The sequence below is a fragment of the Lepisosteus oculatus genome, unplaced genomic scaffold, assembly GCF_040954835.1.
Source record: "Lepisosteus oculatus isolate fLepOcu1 unplaced genomic scaffold, fLepOcu1.hap2 HAP2_SCAFFOLD_62, whole genome shotgun sequence".
NCBI classification, from domain to species: Eukaryota; Metazoa; Chordata; class Actinopteri; order Semionotiformes; family Lepisosteidae; genus Lepisosteus; species Lepisosteus oculatus.
The window spans coordinates 35,018-51,703 of NW_027168171.1; the positions used below are offsets into that span (position 1 = coordinate 35,018).

General features: G+C 47.1%; 5 non-coding genes across 5 annotated transcripts; 2 read left to right on the plus strand and 3 right to left on the minus strand.

Moving 5' to 3' along the window:
- Nucleotides 1-2,237: 2,237 nt before the first annotated feature.
- Nucleotides 2,238-2,319, minus strand: trnas-aga (transfer RNA serine (anticodon AGA)). The gene has a single exon. It is a non-coding gene; the product is annotated as a tRNA-Ser (tRNA).
- Nucleotides 2,320-6,581: 4,262 nt separating this feature from the next.
- Nucleotides 6,582-6,654, minus strand: trnar-acg (transfer RNA arginine (anticodon ACG)). The gene has a single exon. It is a non-coding gene; the product is annotated as a tRNA-Arg (tRNA).
- Nucleotides 6,655-10,966: 4,312 nt separating this feature from the next.
- trnas-aga (transfer RNA serine (anticodon AGA)) lies at nt 10,967-11,048 on the plus strand. Its single transcript has one exon. It is a non-coding gene; the product is annotated as a tRNA-Ser (tRNA).
- Nucleotides 11,049-11,261: 213 nt separating this feature from the next.
- On the plus strand, nt 11,262-11,332 carry trnag-gcc (transfer RNA glycine (anticodon GCC)). Its single transcript has one exon. It is a non-coding gene; the product is annotated as a tRNA-Gly (tRNA).
- Nucleotides 11,333-11,821: 489 nt separating this feature from the next.
- On the minus strand, nt 11,822-11,938 carry LOC138232026 (U5 spliceosomal RNA). The gene has a single exon (XR_011186985.1). It is a non-coding gene; the product is annotated as a U5 spliceosomal RNA (small nuclear RNA).
- Nucleotides 11,939-16,686: the final 4,748 nt, after the last annotated feature.

A 16,686-nucleotide genomic window follows, 5' to 3' on the forward strand; every position in this document is an offset into this window, starting at 1 on the left:
ACCACAATAATCATTTGCATCTAGGGGAATCACTCCCAAGGGTAACCCCCCTTAAAGCTATATTGTTCTACCCATCAGGTTCTGCCACTAGATAAGAGAACCTTTCCCATGAAATCATTTTTTGACCTTCATGATCCCTTCAGGGCGTACAATTAGCACAGAAGCAGCAGCTTTAGTCCACATGTTTTTCAAACAGGATATTAACGATATGATCATAACGAATAATACCAGACCCACAAATATGTATTGAACCAGAGACCCTCTCCATGTTCCTAGCACAGACTGTAGCCATGCACCAATACCCCAATCATCTGGATTGCAGGATTTACGAAGAAAATTATTTTCGCAGTAATTAATTTATTATATTTACTATATTTATTATACACGTGTAAATTAATTACTGCGAAAATAATTTACTTCGTACACTGTGCAGAGTGCCGTATACTCCTAGTTGCGGCACACACGATACATACAGTAAAAAGCCTCAGGCACTGTGTTAGATGTGTTTTCGACGTTATATATGCGTTTATTAATGTCGTCGATTTTACGGTTGCAATTCGACGTTGATTATACGTCGAGGCGACGTATATATACGTATAGCCGTATTTTCGCCGTGAATATACGTATATTCGACGAATCAATGCCCACTGGGTAAACTCTTGAGCAAACTCTGAACCAGCTCTAAGGAAACTAATCCGATTAGACGTTACTTTGACTCATCTTTTTACGCTCAGTGCTGGATTGCTCAAACTCCAGCTAGGGTTAGGGTTAGCATTCCCACGCTACTTCGACACTTTGTTTACGCTCAGTGCTGGATTTTGGGAACTTCAGGACGAGTGGGAATTTTCTCCTATCTGTCAATTCTGTTTTGTTTTGGAGACTCTTGGCTGCCTATGTTGTACAGTGCAGCGTGAAGGAAACATTTTCCAAAACTGTGTCAGCTCAAAAGTTGTAAGAAAACCTCTCCAGCTGCTTTAACTCTCTTCATTTTTGTCATTTAATGTGACACTCGATGTATAACTGGAGCCTCACATATGCAAATGGTGAGGCTCCAGTTCGACACCACTTTACAGTATCTGACAAAAGCATGGCAGACTGTGCCATGACCGGCAGATAACTTCTGCTTATTTTTACCATATTAAACATTGGAAATCCTCCCACTTGCATTTGTGACACTTGATTTTGACTCCACCTAAGACACTCTTAAATCTTCAAACACTTTTCTCTTCTCCCGCAACACTCTTGTCTGTCGGCACTATGTGGCAGCATTGCATGACAACCCATCTCACCACAGAAAGGAACCTAACAGCTTTGGTAAGAGAGGAGAAAAGAACATAGCCCGTACGGGGATTGAACCCATGACCTTGGCGTTATTAGCACCACGCTCTAACCAACTGAGCTAACTGGCCTCACAACGGTGGTCCTCTCTGTGCTGCAAAAAATCGAACTCAGGGAATTTCTTTTGCCCTCCTTTGAATAGAAAGCCGTGTAATTCAGTGTACGGGCTTTCTCGTGCAGTTTCATGGTTCTTGTAACCCAAATCCTACACTGGCCTGAAGTGTCCCCCCATTTCACAGCATTTTTCAGCTGATTTAAAATGTACCTAAAGGAGAAGCATTATTGAAGACCATCAATTACCAAGAGCTTTTGGTGGTCATTTTTAATGACCACAGAGCACTATGACCTCGGTTTTACATCTCATCCGAAAGACAGCGCCCTTTTACAACACAGCGTCTCCGTCACTATGCTGGGACATTGGGACCCGCACAGACCTCAGGGTGAGCGCCCCCCCGCCGGCACCATTAACACCGCTTCCAGCTGGAAGCTTTGTTTTTCCCTGTAGCTTACCCTCATCCGGGTACTGACCTGGCTCACACCTGCTTAGCTTCAGTGGGTTTTCAGTTGCGAGTTGCAAGGGGATGCAAGTGATGGAGCCGCTCGCTGCAAAAGCCACTGCATTGGCCGGGAATCAAACCCAAGCCTCCCGCGTGGCAGGCAAGAATTCTACCACTGAAACACCAATGCTCAGTGTCTGGGCCTTCAAAAAAGACGCTTTTTTGGTGCTCTGTGCAAAAAGCGTCGACATATGCTTCCAGCTGCAAAATGCCATTCGCGGATGCTGAAGAATTTATTTCAAGGCAGCGGGTACAAGCGATTGGGCGTTTTAAAACCACCAGGAACAACAAAGAGGCGCGCTTCTTTGCTTGCGCCGGAACACACCAACTGGAGGCGGACAACGTAGTCGGCAGGATTCGAACCTGCGCGGGGAGACCCCAATGGATTTCTAGTCCATCGCCTTAACCACTCGGCCACGACTACAGCAAGCCCCACAGCCGCTGCGTTCTTGCTACAATCTTACCTGGATCGCGAGGCGCCGGCGGAAGCCTATTTCAAAGTCGTTCTCCGTTTCAAAAAAACATTTCCAAAATACAAGCCTTGCAGACAGACACGCCTCAGAGGACTTAAGGGTGGCTTCATGTCGGAATGATAAAGTCTCCCCGTCCGGACATGAAAATGCCACTTTGTTACACACAAAAAAAGAATCAACAACAGAGAAATGCCCACAAGCATTTGAAAAGCCGCACCACGTCGCACTTGAAATAGCTCTTACATTAGTGGTAGACGCAGGAATCGCCTTTTTATTTACGCTCTTACCAACGCGATGGAAAGCAAAACAAAGCAAAGCAGAGCAAAACAAAACGAACAAACGAAAACCCTCACGTCCCGCACTTGCATATAACGCCGTTACGTGCCCAAGCGGTATTGTACGTCATCCTAGCACTGCACGCCGGTGCGTATGGTATATGGGAACGAGCACACGCCACGAATCGTCTCGAATCACTCCCTACAGCTGTAAGGTGCCTTGAAGCGTGCACCCCCAACATTCTTCTTTGCTCATCTGTGAAAGGTAAACTCTTGAGCAAACTCTGAACCAGCTCTAAGGAAACTAATCCGATTAGATGTTACTTTGACTCATCATTTAAGGGATCCTTGTTAATTGGAGAAATCAATGATTTCGAATGAATTCTGTATGCGTTAAAAGACAGCTATACACAGAAAACATGCAGGACACTGCTCATGATGTTTCCCGAGCCGAAACACAGTGCGTTTTTCCAAGCCATCTGACCAAGCCTGCCCACTGAAAACTGCAGGAGATCGTGTAAAGACGTTCAAGTTTGTAACTACTGCACGCACAGGAAGCAGAATAAATTCCTCTATTCAAACTGTCAAAGGTTTGCTTTGCGAACGCTGCAGGACATCGCACAATCTCTTTTGAACAGGGACAAACGATTTCTTATGGGGCGCAGTAAGTACAGACGTTTAAAAAGCTCCACTCATGCCAATGATGCAGCATGAAGAAGCGCAACCTAAAGTTTGCATTCCTAGCACTGTTGCAACCTAGCACTGTTGCATTCCCCGCATCAGTAGCTAAGAGAATATAATTTACGACTCTTGTTAATGCAGTTTCAGAAACCAGACTGAAATTTCTCAAGTATATTATTTGAATCCATTTGATGTTGGGCAACAACTATTCTTTCAAGACTTTTAGATTGAAATGGGACCTTTGAGACAGGCCTGTAGTTGTTAAGAACTTGTGGATCCAAATTTGACTTCTTAAGGAGCGGTCTAAGAACCACTACCTTAAATTGATCATGTACGACGCCTGACGCAAGCGATGCATTCATCATACTAATTATAGGTCCTGCCAGTCCTTCGAGGGAATCTTTGACTAGCTGAGTGGGGATGGGATCTAGCAAACAGGTGGTTTACTTTGTCTTACGTCTGTGTTCATGAGTCCACCATAAGAAGAAATCTGAACAGGAGTGGTGATCATGTGAGGTCACCATGGAGGAAACCACTGCTCTCCCCCCAAAAAAAACCACCACTGCCCCTCTCAAGTTTGCTAAAGACCACATGGATGTTCCACAGCAACTCCTGGAACAATGTTCTGTGGACAGACGTGACAAAAGTTGAACTTGTTGGTAAATGTGCACAGCGTTATGTTTGGAGATAACAAAACACCGCATACCAACTCCAAAACCTCATCCCACCTGGGAAGCATGGCGGAGGCTGTACGGCTTGCAATCATCGAGGGACCGATGAATTCCGAGATGTATCAGGAAATTCTACAGCAGAATGTCAGGGTGTCTGCCTGTGATCTAAAACTCAAAAGACGCTGGGTCTTGCAACATGACAAAAACAAAGGAGTACATCAACAACAGAGTGGCTGAAACAGAAGAAATTCCGTATGTTGGGATGGCCAAGTAAGAGTCCTGACACACACGCTTTCACTCATATGAGCTACACGGCTACCAAGATGATCTCAGGTGCGCCGAGCTTGTACGGAACATATTGAACTGATCGACGGCGAATTGTCTCTCAGACAGGCTTTTCACCTCTAAGCTCCCTGACTGACAGTGATCAGCTAGGTAGTAAAACAGTCAGCTGCTTCTAAGCCTTAAACAGCTGCATCTCGGCGCTTCCACGGAGAGATGATTTGAAAGCCGAACATTGCCCATTGGGAACACCTTACTATCACTAGTTTAAGAGACTCTTAAGGTTTTGCAGAGGTGCCTGTCTAATAGCATGCGCTTTGCAAGCTATAGGTGTTTAGGCTGAGGCAGAATGCCTGTTAACAAAATGTTTTTCTAAAGGGGCCTCGCACTCTTTTCCAAGCAATGGTCACCATCCCCACCGAGTGTCACAATGTAGTCATGTCCTAGGACATCACCTGTTAGTCTCCATTTGTCTGCCACCAACACTTTAGGTTACGGGGTCACAACCGCACCCCGGAGACCAGAGGAGCCGTTGGCGTTCTGGCGGCGCAGATTGGGCTGAAGGTGGGGCGCTTGAATCTCGCTGTTGGAGGCCTTCTGAAACTGACCCAAGCCTTTCCCTTGAATTAAATGTAAATAAGAAATGAACCCCAGATGCACATGGAATCAATCACGTGTTTCCTTTGAGCCGTTTCAGAGACTGCTCCAGAGTTTACCTTGCACAGATGCGCAAAGATTCATGATGGGGGTGCACGCTTCCAGGCGTCTTACAACTGTAGGGACTGATTAGAGACAATTCGTAGCTTGTGCTCATTTCCCTCTATTCCCCGTGTTGCAGTGGTAGGATGACTTAAATTCCTGCTTCGACACGTAACGGGATTATAATCAAGTGCAGGAGCTGAGGGCTTTAGTTTTGTTTCGTTTTCCATGGCGTTCGTAAGCGCGCAAATCAAAGGCAATTCCTGCGTCTAACACGAATGTAAATGCTTTTGAAAGTGCAGTGTGGTGCAGCTTGTAAAATCCTTGTCCACATTTTTGGTTCGTTGATGTTTTTTCTGTCTGCCAAAGTTGCATTTTGACATCCGGACTGGGGGACTTTATCATTTGAACGTGAAGCCAGCCTTAAACCCTCTGAGGCGTGTCTGTCTGCCGGCACGAATCTTGTGAAAGGTATTTTTTTTAACGGAGAGCAACTTTAAAAAGGTTTCCGCAGCCACCTCGCAGTCCGTGTTTGATTATAGGAGGAATGCGGCGGCGGGGAGCTCGCATTTGTCGTGCTCGAGTGGTTAAGGCGATGGGCTCGAAATGCGTTGGGGCTTCCCCGCGCAGGTTCGAAACCTGCCGACTCCGGCGTCTGCCGCACGTCGCCTTGTGCCTGCGCAGCAGAGGCGGAGTGCCGCTTCTCCTTTCCTGGTACTATAAAAACGCTAAATCGCTTGGCCCCGCTGCCATGGAAAGCAATTCTTCAGATAACCACACATTTTGCGTTCGCACCTCTGGTGCTCTACTTATGCCTTTGAAAACCTAATGAATAAAGCTGTAAGAACCGACACGATGTGTAGGTGCTCTTAAAGCACGCAGTAAAGAACTGTTAACAGCAAGGGTTTCAGTGGGTTAACTGAGGAGAAGGCGTGATCGCTATTTGTTGACTTTTTATTTGGTGTTAGAAACACTCTTACTGTGCATGACGTGCAACAAATGTAGCCACAGAAATTGCATCACGCTTTCATGTATGCTATTGCAGACACCAACGTTGCCTAGATAGAAAACCGAAATAGCCGTGGGTTTGCTTGCTGGTCTGAAGGATCTCTCTTCAAATCTCTATCATTTGTCAATGGAAGTAAAAGGCGCTGCAATCTGATACGTTCAGAATCAAACCCGCAGCTGTTGTTCGACTTTATTTCTTGACTAATTACAACTGAGTGTCGCATGAGCAGTTACATAAACTTGTCTGGTATATTTGAACACAAATGCCGTTCTTCAATTAAAACTAACAGTACATTGTCAGGGACATTCAGTTCTATACAAACAAGAGACAGACAAGAGAATATTTCTACCGTTCATGTGGACTACGTGTTGACTTACTGATCGGAATAATTGAAAGGTTCGGGCTCATAGCCGATGCAGTGCGTGCTAATTAGAACAGCAACGCTGAGCTCTCAGCACCGTACTGAGCCCAGGTGTTTTTCTAAAGCTGTCAGGTGCAGTTCATTTACATGAAGGAAATCTCTTACTGGGTACGATTACAATGCAGTAAGTAGCACAGACTACTTAGGGAGTAGCCCGATGCGTTTAAAAACGACCCGAGCCAGGCAGGAGTCGAACCTGCAATCTCCTGATCCGTAGTCAGACACGTTATCCATTGCGCCACTGGCCCTGGTGTGACACTGCAGGACTGTAACCCAGTGAGATCAGCACTGCAACTAGTAAAATATTACCCCCGGTCCATTCTTTTCCAAAAGTGAGAAACACCTGTTTTCTACATTTTGTCTGTGTTAAAACCATATCTCTTTAAACCAAACCAAGAGTTTGTCTTTTGCACTGATATTCTGATTCATTTCGATTTCAAAGAAAAAAAAAACATTATCTTCCAAAGCATCATAAAATTGTCCATTCTTCCAGACTCTACTTCTCTCTTGTAGTAGTACAGCAGACCTTTCCAGGTGAGCAGATCACAGAGTCCGAAATATGCTTCCTCCATCAAGCAAAGTACCTGAACATGACTCTGTGTTCATAAAAGCGCCCCTGTAATAAAGAAATTAAATCCGAAATCAAGAGGGAAGTTGCCTACTGAAGTTCAAGAAGTCATCAATTTTAACCTAGCAACACATTAAAGGCTGCATCTATACAAGTACGATTCTAGAAATGCTCACCAGATTACGTTTTAAGAAGGAACTGCGCCTCAGGTTCCGCCGAGATCTTAACTTGGATGGTAGGATTCAGAGTCCGGAGTGCGGACTGATGGCGCACGGAGGGTCCACATACTGTGGATCCCTCAGTTTTCTTCCGCGTGTTCAAACCGCCAGCGTGTGACTCCCCTGTCCCCGTGACCTCATTGCTCTGCTCTCGCCTCTGTGCAGCTGAGCCCGACTCATGGTAAAGTGGAAAACAATATGCCCTCAATGTGGGATTTACTCTGGATCGAGGATAGATGTCACCTTTTTATCGTTGAACAGGATGTATGTGATGTGGCGACTAGGTTCAATTTTGTATCCTTTTAAAAGATTAAGGACTGGGGTGAGCGTGATTTACCACCCTTTCAGCTAAGAACCCGACATGAGCACCGTTTAATCTGCATAGACTCGGTCGTTTAACTCTTCTCCATTAGCAGGGTTAAGGTTAAAGAAAAAAAACATTGCTGACTTCTTTTTTTTTGCCAGCCGCTAGCGCTGATTAGCAATGTTTGTATTTCATGTTTTGCAAGTTGCATCCATTTTAAGAAAAACAAGTCGCGTTAAAGACAGGAAATGAATACTTGCATTTAATTAAGTCTAGCCGTAGGCGGTTGTCTGTAAGGACCAGTTCTGTTCAAGAAGACAGAACAAAGAAGGCACCACTGGGATTCGGACTCAGGATCTCCTGTTTAAGAGACAAGCGCTTTAACCAACTAAGCCACGGTGCCCCGGGATAGTTGTCCTTTTGCAGCCACTTGGACACACCACTCAGACACATCTGCATTCGGTGTGTGCTCCGCCTGCTCGCTGAGCAAGTTGCCACCTTTATACAATAGCAACATCGACACCAAGAGAAAGGATGACAAATGGCTTTTATCTGGAACTTTTCAAGTCCAAGGAGCTCAATGTGCTTTCTGTGTACAACAGGGCCACTGAACTCCACACTGGCCACTGAACCACAGCAGTGGCTTGCTGGCTTGACATCTCCCAAGGAAAATGTTGAAATCGCATGTGGAACAGGAAAATGACCCTCGAGTACGAGGGAAAAAAAAGAAAAAGATCATCTGGAGCGCGCCAACCCATGTCTGGACAGCCCAGTTTCGTTGACGAGTTGGCCGAGTGGTTAAGGCAATGGACTACTAATTCATTGTGCTCTGCATGCATTGGTTTGAATCCCATCCTCGTCGCTCTCTATGTCTGACACGGGTGCCTGTTCGACGTTGGCCCTCCTTTTGTTTGCTCCAGTACTAGAGCCTTACATTTTCTAGCGGTGGCTGAACATGGTATAGTAGGCTAACGTTGGTATCGAGCAGTGGCAGTAACAGTATTTACGTGCCGCTGCTGCCAAGTGGCTCTGGGTTGAGACCGCGTTTTCACTTACTTGCAGCACAAACGGAGAAAGCGATTTTTGACAGTCTCTCGAGAGACTGCGCTAGGTGTTTAGGGATAGACTTTGTCAGTTCCCAATGGGATGATGGCCTCTCAAATAGTTTGTGATTCCTCTAGACGTTTATACAGTAGAAGCCTGCTTCGTGGCTTAAATCCAAGCTAAGGAAACGAGTTTGAGGTCTGATGCAGAACTGCGAATTCAATGAAGGGGAACACTACAGTACATTGCACTGTATGTGTGAGGAAAGCTGCCCCCTTCTGTTCCTTGTCGACCGAACAGAGGACTGTAAAGGATACCGCCAAGAAACTTTAGGATGCTGGTTGGAATCCAGCTCCAAAGAAGCCCCTTTGGGTGTTATGTCATCAAAAAGTAAGAACAGAGAATCTCCCTTGGATCAAAAGCGCAACAGAACTGTTTTCCGTGGAGCAGGTTTCAGACCCGTAGACCTGTTTTATTTGTAGGGCAGGGCGCATTCCCAAACGCGAATCTCCTGTTTTAGAAATGCTTTGGGCGGCGTGAAGTGAAAATAAGAAGTGGGCTCCAGATGCACATGGAAGCAATCAAGTGTTTCATCCGAGCTGTTTCAAAGACTGCTCAACAGCTTTCCTTTTACAGAGGCCCAACGATTAATGATGGGGGTGCACCCTTCAATGTGCCTTACGACTCTAGGGAGTGATTGAGACGATTCGTAGCGTGTGTTCATTTCCCTCTATTCCCCATGTTGTAGTGGTAAGATGACGTAAATTCCTGCTTCGACACGTAACGGCATTATAATCAAGTGCAGGAGCTGAGGGCTTTTGTTTTGTTTCGTTTTCTATGGCGTTCGTAAGCACGCAAAACAAAGACAATTCCTGCATCTAACACGAATGTAAATGTTTTTGAAAGTGTAGTGTGGTGCAGCGTGTAAAATCCTTGTCCACATTTGTGGTTTGTTGATGTTTTTTCTGTCTGCCAAAGTTGCATTTTGACATCCGGACGGGGAGACTTTATCATTTGAACGTCTTAAACCCTTAAACCCTCTGAGGCGTGTCTGTCTGCCGGCATGTATCTTGTGAAAGGTATTTTTTTTTTAATGTAGAGCGACTTTAAAAAAGTTTCCGCAGCCACCTCGCACTCCGTGTTAGATTATAGGAGGAATGGGGCGGCGGCGAGCTCGCTGTAGTCGTGGCCGAGTAGTTAAGGCGATGGACTTGAAATCCATTGAAATCCATTGGACTTGAAATCCACATTGAGAAAAGTGTTTGAAGATTTAAGAGTGTCTTAGGTGGAGCCAAAATCAAGTGTCACAAATGCAAGTGGGAAGAATTCCAATGTTTAATATGGTCAAAATAAGCGGAAGTTACCAGCTGGTCCGGCACAGTCTGCCATGCTTTTGTCATATACTGTAAAGTGGTGTCGAACTGGGTGTCGAACTGGAGCCTCACCATTTGCATATGTGAGGCTCCAGTTATACATCGAGTGTCACATTAAATGACAAAAATGAAGAGAGTTAAAGCAGCTGGAGAGGTTTTCTTACAACTTTTGAGCTGACACAGTTTTGGAAAATGTTTCCTTCACGCTGCACTGAACAACATAGGCAGCCAAGAGTCTCCAAAACAAAACAGAATGGACAGATAGGAGAAAATTCCCACTCGTCCTGAAGTTCCCAAAATCCAGCACTGAGCGTAAACAAAGTGTCTAAGTAGCGTGGGAATGCTAACCCTAACCCTAGCTGGAGTTTGAGCAATCCAGCACTGAGCGTAAAAAGATGAGTCAAAGTAACGTCTAATCGGATTAGTTTCCTTAGAGCTGGTTCAGAGTTTGCTCAAGAGTTGACCTTTCACAGATGCGCAAAGAAGAATGTTGGGGGTGCACGCTTCAAGGCGCCTTACAGCTGTAGGGAGTGATTCGAGACGATTCGTGGCGTGTGCTCATTCCTATATACCGTACGACCCGGGGTGCAGTGCTAGGATGACGTACAATACCGCTTGGGCACGTAACGGCGTTATATGCAAGTGCAGGACGTGAGGGTTTTCGTTTGTTTGTTTTGTTTTGCTCTGCTTTGCTTTGTTTTGCTTTCCATCGCGTTGGTAAGAGCGTAAATAAAAAGGCGATTCCTGCGTCTACCACTAATATAAGAGCTATTTCAAGTGCGACGTGGTGCGGCTTTTCAAATGCTTGTGGGCATTTCTCTGTTGTTGATTCTTTTTTTGTGTGTAACAAAGTGGCATTTTCATGTCCGGACGGGGAGACTTTATCATTCCGACATGAAGCCACCCTTAAATCCTCTGAGGCGTTTCTGTCTGCAAGGCTTGTATTTTGGAAATGTTTTTTTGAAACGGAGAACGACTTTGAAATAGGCTTCCGCTGGCGCCTCGCGATCCAGGTAAGATTGTAGCAAGAACGCAGCGGCGGTGGGGCTTGCTGTAGTCGTGGCCGAGTGGTTAAGGCGATGGACTAGAAATCCATTGGGGTCTCCCCGCGCAGGTTCCAATCCTGCCGACTACGTTGTCCGCCTCCAGTCGGTGTGTTTCGGCACAAGCAAAGAAGCGCGCCTCTTTGCTGTTCCTGGTGGTTTTAAAACGCCCAATCGCTTGTACCCGCTGCCTTGGAAATAAGTTCTTCAGCATCCGCGAATGGCATTTTGCAGCTGGAAGCAGATGTCGATGCGTTTTGCACAGAGCACCAAAAAAGCGTCTTTTTTGAAGGCCCAGGCACTGAGCATTGGTGGTTCAGTGGTAGAATTCTCGCCTGCCACGCGGGAGGCTCGGGTTCGATTCCCGGCCAATGCAGTGGCTTTTGCAGCGAGCGGCTCCATCACTTGCATCCCCTTGCAACTCGCAACTGAAAACCCACTGAAGCTAAGCAGGTGTGAGCCAGGTCAGTACCCGGATGAGGGTGAGCTACAGGGAAAAACAAAGCTTCCAGCTGGAAGCGGTGTTAATGGTGCCGGCGGTGGGGGCGCTCACCCTGAGGTCTGTGCGGGTCCCAATGCCCCAGTATAGTGACGGAGATGCTGTGTTGTAAAATGGCGCTGTCTTTTGGATGAGATGTAAAAACGAGGTCACAGCGCTCTGTGGTCATTCAAAATGACCACCAAAACCTTTGACAAAAGCTCTTGGTAATTGATGGTCTTCAATAATGCTTCTCCTTTAGGTACATTTTGAATCAGCTGAAAAATGCTGTTTTGCATTCATGTGTTTAAGTAGCCTGTGCTACTTACTGCATTGTAAGAGCGATTGTGAGCGGTTTTGTTTTCTCTCTTTGACCAGCCCAGCTGCGCCCCACCCGAAGGCAGGGAAGCACAAAAATTGTATGGAACTCATTCATGCTCCTCTCCATGGAAATCTTTAGTAAAAGGCAAAAGATTTGTACGAGATGAAGAGAAACCAGAGTGCGTGGCTGGACAGCTGCAGGAGCCCAGGCCGCCTTCAAGGCCTCTGCCCTGCCGGTCGTGGTTGGCAATGCACCTGGCCTTACAAACGAGCCAGTGGGGCCCGTTCAGCTCCGGGCTCATCGCCTGCAGCTCTCGGCTTACCTGGCAGGGGAGATACCTTGATCAGCCTGTAGTTGGAGTAGTTGGATTGTTTTCTTGTTTTGTGGAAGCAGTGTTTGTTTTGCAGTTTGAGATGGCAACCTTTGGATCCCGCAAGAATGCTGTACGTTTTGAGCTTTTGGATGACCTCTTCATGGATCGTATGCAGTTCAGCAGAAAAGTGTTACAGAAGGAACTTGGCTTTGAACCTCGGCACTTGGATTTCATCTTCGCTCTCCCAGGTCAGAAAGCATTTGAGGTTGTTTTTGCTACCTATTCTCTGTTTGAACAATGTGTGGATGTGTTTGAGGCAAAAAGAGGGAAAGTTCCTGCCCTTGAGAAGATCAACTTGCAGCCTCTGACACAGAGAGAGAGGAAAACGGTGCATGTTGTTATGTTCTCGGAAATGGCAAAGACGGAGGACATTCACACCTGGCTTAAGCAGTACTGCACCGTCCACCATGGAACTGAGGTTAGAGATGTTGACGGTATAAAAACAGGAGCAAGAAAATTTGAGGTTCGCTTGCTACCGGACAATGTAAATGGAGGCTTAAGGCACCTGCCCTCTACAATCCGGCTGGGCGCCTGCAATGGCTATGTTTTTTATGTGGGACAACCAAAGGTGTGTCGGCGCTGTGGTGCTGTGGGACACCTGGCATCGTCCTGCACTGTGAAATGCTGCAAGACCTGTGGCAAACAGGGACATTTAGCCTCTGACTGTTCAATGCTGCCAAAGTGCAATTTATGTGGCTCGGAAGGACACGTTTTTAAGAACTGCCCTCACGCCTACGCCAATAAACTCAAAATGAGAAAGGATGAGGCAGTGCTTGTTTCAGCCAAACCGGCCCAAAAAGCCAAAGCAAACAACAAGTCAAACAAAGAACCCTTGTTGGACAAAGAGTCTCAGCCTCCAGCCAGGATCAGTCCTGCTGTGGCTCCGGGGCCGGTGGAAGAGAAATCCACTACGCTCCCACAACCGCAGACTGCACCAGACAAGCACGAGGGTTTGAAAACCCCCGAGAACAGCGAGGACCCCTCCCCCACTCCTGCTCCTCAGAACGAGGGCCAGTGTGGGGCCCCCACCGGTGGAGCGGGTCCAGCGACGATACCCAGGATTCAGCGGAGCTGCTTTTCTCAGACTCTGCAAGTGCTACAGATGCCCTCCTCTCCTCCATCCAGTCCGTCACGGAGGATCTGCAACAGCTGGTGGGTGAGGGGGAAGAGGAGACTGGTGCATCGGCTGCACCCCTTTCCCCTCAGTGCTCCCAGGAGCTGGACTTGAGGAAAAGGAAAAATGACTCTGTTTTCTCCCCGAGCGAGGAGGAAGGAGAGCATGGCGATGGGGACAGCTGGAACCCCTCCACCCCTCCCTCTACCCCCTTCCTTGAAATGGACTCCGTGAATGCTTTTACTGCTGCCACCCTGATGAAGGCTCATTCAGAGGATGGCTGGCAGGAAATTGGTAAGAAGAAAAAGAAAAAGAAGAAGGTAACAGGTGAGACCGAAGAGAAATGTGTTTTGTAAAGACTGGTTCCACTTTCTTATGTAATATGGCTCTAAACATAATTTCTCTTAACACCAGAGGTATCAATGACAGAGTGAAATGCCAGTCTGTCTTTGATTACCTCCAGCAGAGAGAGGGAGATGTGTTGATGTTGCAGGAGTGTGCTTTAGCCTATCAAGAGAGGTATAAAAGCTTTGAAGATAGGTGGGATAAAGGGCCTTCTGTTTGGTCAGGGGACAATAACAACAGAGCCTCTGGCGTGGCCATTCTTTTCAAAGGATGGGCTTTCAAATTGAAAAGTATTCAGAGGGTCATAGATGGCAGGTTGCTGTGTGTGGATGTGGAATGGGGGACCGTTAACCTGCGGCTAATCAATGTGTATTGTCCTACTGACGTGGGAGGAAGGGTGGAGCTACTCAAGGCACTCTCTCCCCTATTGTTAAGTAGCACAGACGTGATAGTGGGAGGGGATTTTAATTGTATCTTAGAGCACACAGACAGGCAGTCTAGCTCTCCGATAAAATTGGATTCCAGCTCACTGGCCCTGCAAAACTTAGTTCAAGACTTTAAACTCTCAGACACATATAGATGTATATATCCCACAACAGCAGGATATACATGGTCAGGGAGGAATAGCAGCTCCAGAATTGACTCTTGCTTTGTCTCAGAGAGAGTGAAAGTTGTTGGGGTCACTCTTCAGCCTGTCTTCTTCTCAGATCATCAGGCTTTAGGGTGTAGAGTGGAACTCCAGGGCGGGACTGTCTTTGGCCCAGGTCTCTGGAAACTCAACACAAAGCTGCTAGAGAACGAGGGGGTAGTATCCCGCTACAAGGAGAAACTATCACAGTGGCTGTCCTTGCAGTGTCTGTACGGGTCAGTAGGAGAGTGGTGGGAGGAGGTGAAGATGAGGACAAAGGTCTTTTTCATGGCTGAGGGAAGGAAGGCTGCTGCCAGACGGAGAGGAGTGCTAGCCAGGAAACAGAGGCAGCTGCAGCGTCTCTACACGATGCTGCACAGTGGCTTCGATGTGCTCGAGGATATCACCCTTTTAAAAAAGGACATCCGGAGCACAGCCGAAGAAAGTAGTCGAGGAGTGCTGTTAAGAAGCAGAGTGCAGTTCTTGGAAGAAAATGAGAAGTGTACTCGCCTCTTTTTCAGGAAAGTGGTAGGCTCCAAGTCTGTCATGGAAAGTGTAGTTGATGAGGAGGGACAAGAGAGAACAGAGCCGAGTGCTATCCTCTCCTGCACCGAGGCCTTCTACTCAAGACTGTACAGCTCTACAGAGGTAAAGGATGAAGAAATTCATTTTTTTACCTCAAAGCTAGAAAACGTTTTGAGTGAAGAAGATAGGGAAGTACTTGAGAGGGATTTGACAGTAGAAGAGCTGAGACAGGCTATGGAGAGCTTACAGAAGGGGAAAACTCCGGGTGCTGACGGGCTCCCTAAAGAATTTTATTGCACCTTTTGGGATCTGCTTCAGGATCCGCTACTGCTCCTATTCGAGGAAAGCTATAAGACAGAATTGCTGCCTGACTCCTTAAGAGAAGGCACTATCTCTCTCTTGTTTAAGAAAGGAGCAAAGAATGACATAAAGAACTGGAGACCCCTCAGCCTGTTAGGCGTGGACACTAAGATCCTGTCCAAAGCCCTTTTCCTGCGCCTACAAAATGTAGTGGCCTCACTGGTAGGGAAAGAACAGACTTGTGGGATAGCAGGACGCCTGATGAGCGACAACCTGGCCTTGTTGAGGGATGTCTGTCTGTACTCAGAGGATCGCTCCCTCCCTCTGTGCATTTTAGGTGTAGACCTAGAAAAGGCCTTTGACCGTCTAAACCGGCAGTACTTAACATCGGTACTTGAGCACATGAAGTTTGGCCCCATCATGAGAAAGTGGATTAACCTGCTGTACACAGGTAGCAACAGCAGAGTAATGGTTAATGGCAATAGATCACGCCCCTTTGAAGTCTGTTCAGGGGTGAGGCAGGGCTGCCCATTATCCCCCTTGTTATTCGTTTTGGCTATGGAGCCCTTAGCCTGTGCCTTGCGCCAGGATCAGGCCATTAATGGGATACCAGTGCCTGGAAGTGGGGGAGGAGAGGTAAAGACATCTCTATACATGGATGACGTCACCCTGCTCCTCTCTGACAATGCCTCAATTAGCAGAGCTCTGCAGTGCTGTGATCGTTTCTCCTTGGCTTCCTCTGCAAAAATTAACAAATCTAAGAGTGAGATTTTTTATCAGAACTGGAGGGAGCCAAAAGAAGGACATGATCTCAGGCTGCAAGAGAAGAGAATTAAGGTCCTGGGGGTGTATTTTGGAGAAGAGATGGGAACAGTAAATTGGCAGAACAAATTGCCAATCTTAAACAAAAAACTGATACAATGGAAGGACCGAGACCTCACCATGACAGGGAAGCTGCTGGTCATCAAAGCCGAGCTCTTGCCTGTCTTGATTTTTCTGGCTTCTACCTTCCCAATCCCACACCGTGTTGCGGCGGTGCTGAGGAGATTGATGTTTCAATTTCTATGGGGTGGAAAGCAGGAAAGACTCAGAAGGGAAATAATGTACAGGCCGCTACCCTCAGGGGGGAAGTCTGTCCCAGATATTGCTACGAAGCTGCTGTGCATTTTCCTGGCCTCTGTGCTGAGAGGCTTTGCAACAGCACCTGCAGCGCGTACCTGGACTTATTTTTCCAGGCTCTGGGTAGGTAGGGAGGTGTTCAGAGTGTGGGGTGTCAGACCCAAGCTGGATGTCCCACTCTCTGACACATGCCCTGCAATTTATGGGACAGTTAAAAGTATTCTAAGATCTCACCCAATTGGCCATATTCCCCTCCGAGATGTCAGCGTCCAAAAACTGGAAGATTTCGTTGCACCCCAGAATAATAGGCAGACCCCTGTGGGCATTTTAACATCAGCCCAAACAAGGAAGGTGTGGAAACACACATCCTCTAAGTTTCTGTGCAACATTCACAGAGATTTAGCCTGGAGTGTCGTCCACCAGTGCTTACCGGTACGAACTTTCTTGTACCGTAGGGGCCTCACCCCCAGCCCTCGCTGCGTTAGGGTGGGCTGCGGTGAGGAGGAGACTGTGACCCATCTCCTGT